Raw genomic sequence first — 6,000 nt, forward strand, 5'->3', positions numbered from 1 at the left:
TTAGAAGCTTTTCTGATTTTAGAAACTTTAAATTTAATTACTGTGGAGCATGAGAGGTAATTGAGTTCTTCTCTATTGACACATTGGGTAAAATAGCCAGACTCTTTTCAACTTAAATACCAAGCACATTAAGCTTAAAAAAAATTGAATTTTTGTTGTGAACTGGTGAATGAATAATCTGAAGATCATTTATTTCTGGAGAATGATCAATAATTTGCCAAATATATATTTTTTTCCAATTTATTTATTTTCAGAAAAACAGTATTCATTATTTTTTCACCACACCTAGTGCTCCATGCAAGTCGTGCCCGCTATAATACCCACCACCTGGTACCCCAACCCTCCCCCCCCCCCCCCCCCCCGCCACTTCAAACCCCTCAGATTGTTTTTCAGAATCCATAGTCTCTCATGGTTCACCTCCCCTTCCAATTTACCCAAAAGCACATACCCTCCCCAATGTCCATAACCCTACCCCCCTTCTCCCAACCCAATAATTTGCCAAATATATTGACTCATACCACTGTCAGCATCAACTTTTCCTTCTACCATCAGTGACTTCCGTTCTTTTTCTCTCTTCTCCATCCCATTCTGTCGTTTTCCAGGACTTTACACTTCATTGGCCTTGTCCAATAACCTTCATCTTTATTGCTTTTTTTCCTCAGCTCCCAGTTTTGAGGGTTCATCTTAAAACTAGCTTTCATTGAAATCACACCATCTCCAAGGAAAAAGATCTGAACCTCTGAAATTTGTCATGCCTGCTATTTTCTCATCACCAAACCATCTTCCCCACTCCCCTACCCCTGCAGAAACTGCTCTGTGTCCTCATTATTACTCCCTACTCCACATCCTTTGTCCATTTCTGCTTGCAGAGTACATTACCTTACTGGGTCTGCCTTTTTTTTTTTCTTTTTTTTTTTTTTACCCGACAAGAAACTGAGTTCTGTATTCTCCCCAATCTCAGTAACATTCACTACCGCTTGACAATGTATGTGTTATAGACTGAATATTTGGGTCTCCTTAAAATTCGTATGTTGAAACTTAATGCCCAATGTGAGGGTACTAGGAGGTGGAGTTTCTGAGAGGTGATGAAGGCAGAGCCTTTATAAATGGGATTAATACCTTTATAAAAGAGACCCCAGAGAGCTAGCTGGGCCTTCTCCCACGTGAGGAGGATAAGATACAAAAGCAACATTCTGCAACCTACAAGATCGGTCCTCACTAGAACCTGACCATGCTGGACCCCAGATCTTCCAGTCAGAAGAGTAGGATTGGTAGAGGAACTAAAGCAGAGTGGGTTAACCATAAATGCCATCTGTTTGTCCTTATGACTTCTCATTTATTCTTTTCCTATTCTTGATTGTCAACTGTGGTTATTCTTGAAGTTCACCTAAGAAGTTGTTGTTGTTGTTGTTTCCAAAGACATATCTAGGTGTCACTCCCAGGCACCCCAATGTAAATTTCCTGGGTTAGAGCCTAAATAGCAATATTTTTAAAAGGGCTTCAGGAAGTTTTAATGGTTGAGGACCAGTGGCCCAATGAATCATTAATATGTGGATGATGTTACAAGCCTTGTCCTCTCTCTTTAAGCTAGACTCTCTGTGGTGATTTCCTTGATCAGAACCTGCAATTCCTGCTATTGAGATTAAAGTCATGAGATATGAATTGTTTTACCCCACCTCCGCTACAACAAAGTAATAATAACTAGCTGGCGTTTGCTGAGCTTTCTATTATGAATCATGTATGTTTCTAGGGACTTAGCACAAACTCATTTAATCTTTACCACACCCTATGAAGAACATATTATCACTTTCATTATTTTATAGAAAAGAAAAATGGAGCACTTAGGCATTATGTAACTTGCAGCAGATCACAGCCAGCAAATATGAGTGTTTGATATTAAAATCCATTTGCTTTGGTTTCAGAGCCTGTGGAATCTAACCACTAATGACTTTAATGTCCCTCTATGCCAATATATCCTTGTATTTTATGTTTTTCCTATTGAATGGTCCTATGTCTGAAAATTATGTGTTCTATTCCTAGTAAAGGCTCTACCTTCCTGTTATTCTCCAGATCTCTCCCTTTGGGACTGGAGATTTTTCAGGTCCCTTTCTCTTTTGCATGTGTTTTAGGAGGAAAGGGACAAAATAAGCAAGCAAGTGAAATAGATTTTACGCCATCTGCTAAGACATGCTCTCTTCTTTCCAAGTACTCTACTCCCATCGTGAAAGGACTATTGATATGGGGAAGAAAAGTAACAGGGACTGTTAGCATAACAGCAGATTAAAATTATGGTGTGAAAGAAAATAAATATTAATAACATGTGATTGTTTCTTCTTCTTGATGTTTTATAATGAAGAAGTTACTATGAAGGAAGACCTAAACTCTCCTCCATCCAGCTCCGAAGAGTTACTAAAGGATTTCACATCCCCCTCCAGGTTGGGGCTTAAATCTTGGCTAGTTAGGGGAGGGCATAGGTGGAATTAACCAGTCAAGCTCCCTGGGCCTGGCATTTTCTTTGTGGGAAGGCTTTTGGTTTTAAAGATTTTATTTATTTATTTATTTATTTGACAGAGATCACAAGTAGGCAGAGAGGCAGGCAGAGAGAGAAAGGGAAAGCAGACTTTGTGCTGAGCAGAGAGCCCGATGCGGGGCTTAATCCCAGGACCCTGAGATCATGACCTGAGCTGAAGGCAGAGTCTTAACACACTGAGCCACCCAGGCACCCCAGGCTTTTGTTTTTAAATGTTATTTTTTAAATAAATATAAAGATACTCTATTTCCTGTTTAATTGTTAAGTTTTTAGTAATATGTGCCTTTCTAGGAATGTGTTCATTTTATGTAAGTATCAAACTTATTGACATAAAATTGTTCATGATGTTTCTTTATGAACATTTAAATACTCTGTTGTGATGTCCGTCTTTTTCATTTATGATCTGGGTCATTTTCTTTTTCCCTTTTATTATCCCAACCTGTCTAGTGAGAAATGTATTGGTTTTACTAATCTTTGCAAATAAACACTTTTTGTTTTTTTGATTTTTTTTCTATTGTCTTTCAGTTTTCTACAGTTTTTTCACAGTTTTCAGGTTTTGTGTTTTTTATCTCTCTCTTCTTTAATTTGTATTTAAATTCTCTTTATAATTTCCTAAGTTGAGAGGTTTAAGTCATCTTATAACTTAATTTTTACTAATAGAATATTTATTTATTCATTTTAAAGATTTTATTTATTTATTTGACAGAGAGAGAGATCACACATAGGCAGAGAGGCAGGCAGAGAGAGAGGGAAGCAGGCTCCCTGCCAAGCAGAGAGCCCGATGCGGGGCTCGATCCCAGGACCCTGGGATCATGACCTGACCCAAAGACAGAGGCTTAACCCACTGAGCCACCCAGGTGCCCCTCTAATAGAATATTTACAACTTCTAATATTGTTCATTACTCTTCTAGCTGCTTTCCACAAATTTTGAGAAACTGTGTTTGCATTAGTATTTGTTTACTGTAGTTTTCAATTTTCCACATAATTTCTTCCTCGAACTATGGATTAATAGAATGATATTGCTAGTTTCTCAAATACTTGTGCATATTCCTGACCTGATATCTTATTTTTATTAACTTCTAGTTTAATTCCATTGTGACCAGCTCCCATACTCCATATGATTTCATTCCTTCAGACGTTCTTATGACCCAGCAAAGAGTCCCTCTTGGTGAATGTTCCACATGCACATGAATAAAAATGTGTAATCTGCTGGTAAGGTGAAATGTTCTCTAAATATCAATAAGGGCAAGTCAGTTATTAGTAACGTGTAAGTACTCCCTCTCCTTTCTGATGTTTGTCAATTGATTAGTGAGAGAGAGGTGTTGAAATCTCTAATTGTAACTGAATTTATTTCTCTTTTGAATTTTGTCAGGTTTTGCCCAATATATTTTGTTACTATTTAACTGGTGACATAACATTTAGAATGTTTCCTAATGAAATTATCCTTTAATCATTATTAAATGTTTCTTTTATCCCTGTCATTTTCCTTTGCCCTGAAATATACTTGGGTTTCCTCATATTGTGGCGACTTCAGCTCTCTTATGCTTTTGCATGATATATCCTTTTCCATTTTTTTTTCATTATCTATTTGTAAAATATTTGAATGGTCTAAATAATAAATATTTAAATATTCAAAAATATTTAAAGTGGTGTTCTTGTTAATTGGTCAGGCTTCTAAAAGATGCATCTGGACAATCTTTGCTTTTGTTTAGGTGTGCAAAGACCTTTTATATTTATTGTTACTATTGATATTTTTAGATTTAGATATTGCCTTGTTATTGCTTTCAATTTGCCCCATCATTTTTTGTTTCCTTTTTCTCTTTTTTGTCATCTTCTGGATTAATTTAATGTTAATTAACTAATTTTATGATTTTATTTAGCTTTTTTTGTTATCTTTTTAGCCCAAATATTGTTGTTTTGCTTTACCAGTTATCTTATAGATTAAAGTATGTATCTTTAAATTATTACAGTATACTTCAGATGATAACATACAGCTTTACATGCAAGAATGTTATAATATTATATTTCATACTTACTTTGATTCACCAAATTTGTCTATTTTATTATTATTTTCCTTTACTATTTTGTATTTATAGTTTATGTTTCTTTTTGAATTTATTAACTGTATTCTCTACCTTTATTCTTATTAGAGTATTTTTGTATTTTTTAGTTTTATTTTGAAGTTCTTTTCTTTTACTTTTTAAACTACATTTTCTATTTCTTTTTAATAATAAATGTATTTTCAACTGTCAATTTTCTGTGTATTACAGACTTGGTCCTATACCATGGGTTTTAATAGGTAGTATTCTGAACTGCTATTCATTTATAAATACAGAAAAACTACAGTTTAAATTACCTTGTTTGATCCATGAACTTTTTATGAAATATTGACAGTCTTACTAATTTTTACTATGTTTACATTTTGGTTGGAAAAGTCAATTTTTATAAATATTTCATATTTACATTGCATAAATGCCATATTTATATATATCATTTATTATTCATGAGTATCTAGCTGTGCTAACAATCCTGATATAGTTACCAACAAAATGAAATCATAAAATAGCAGATCAGTAAGGAATTAAAAAGATTATCCAAATCAGCTTTCTCACTGGATCTGTATCTTTAACCATAACAACATGTACTGTTTGCTGAAAAGAAGCAGAGGTAAGCAGGGTTTCTGTGGTGGCTTAGAAATGCCATCATTGCCTGTCCAGCAAGGAGACAGAGTCCAGGGGGCAAGGAGACTGTATCTTGCAGGACAGAGTATCTTGGGCAGGAGACCTGTAAAGCAAGAGAGCTCCAGAGATCTATAAAGGGTATCCAACTGAATCCTGCTAGGTGTAACAGCTTTAAATATCTTTTAAGGAAAAGAACTGCTGATAAGATTGAAAGAAACATTATCCAAGATGCACACATGATTGAGACTGGTTGCGTCACACAACAGCCAAGGTAAAAAATCTCTTTACAAAGAGTCATAATTTGGGGGCGCCTGGGTGGCTCAGTTGTTAAGCGTCTGCCTTTGGCTCAGGTCATGATCCCAGGGTCCTAGGACTGAGTCCCACATTGGGCTCCCTACTTGGTGGGAAGACTGCTTCTCCCTCTACCCCTCCTCCTGCTTGTGTTCCCTCCCACTCTCTCTCTCTCTCTCTGTCAAATAAATAATAAAATCTTTAAAAAACAACAACAGGGGGCGCCTGGGTGGCTCAGTGGGTTAGGCCGCTGCCTTCGGCTCAGGTCATGATCTCAGGGTCTTGGGATCGAGTCCCGCGTCGGGCTCTCTGCTCGGCAGGGAGCCTGCTTCCTCCTCTCTCTCTGCCTGCCTCTCTGCCTACTTGTGATCTCTCTCTGTCAAATAAATAAATAAAATCTTTAAAAAAAAAAAAAGAACAATTTAAAAAAAAAAAAAAAAAACAACAACAACAGGGATGCCTGGGTGACTCAGTGGGTTAAGCCCCAGCCTTCGGCTC

This window comes from Neovison vison, chromosome 1 (assembly GCF_020171115.1).
Source record: "Neovison vison isolate M4711 chromosome 1, ASM_NN_V1, whole genome shotgun sequence".
In the NCBI taxonomy this organism is placed as follows: domain Eukaryota; kingdom Metazoa; phylum Chordata; class Mammalia; order Carnivora; family Mustelidae; genus Neogale; species Neogale vison.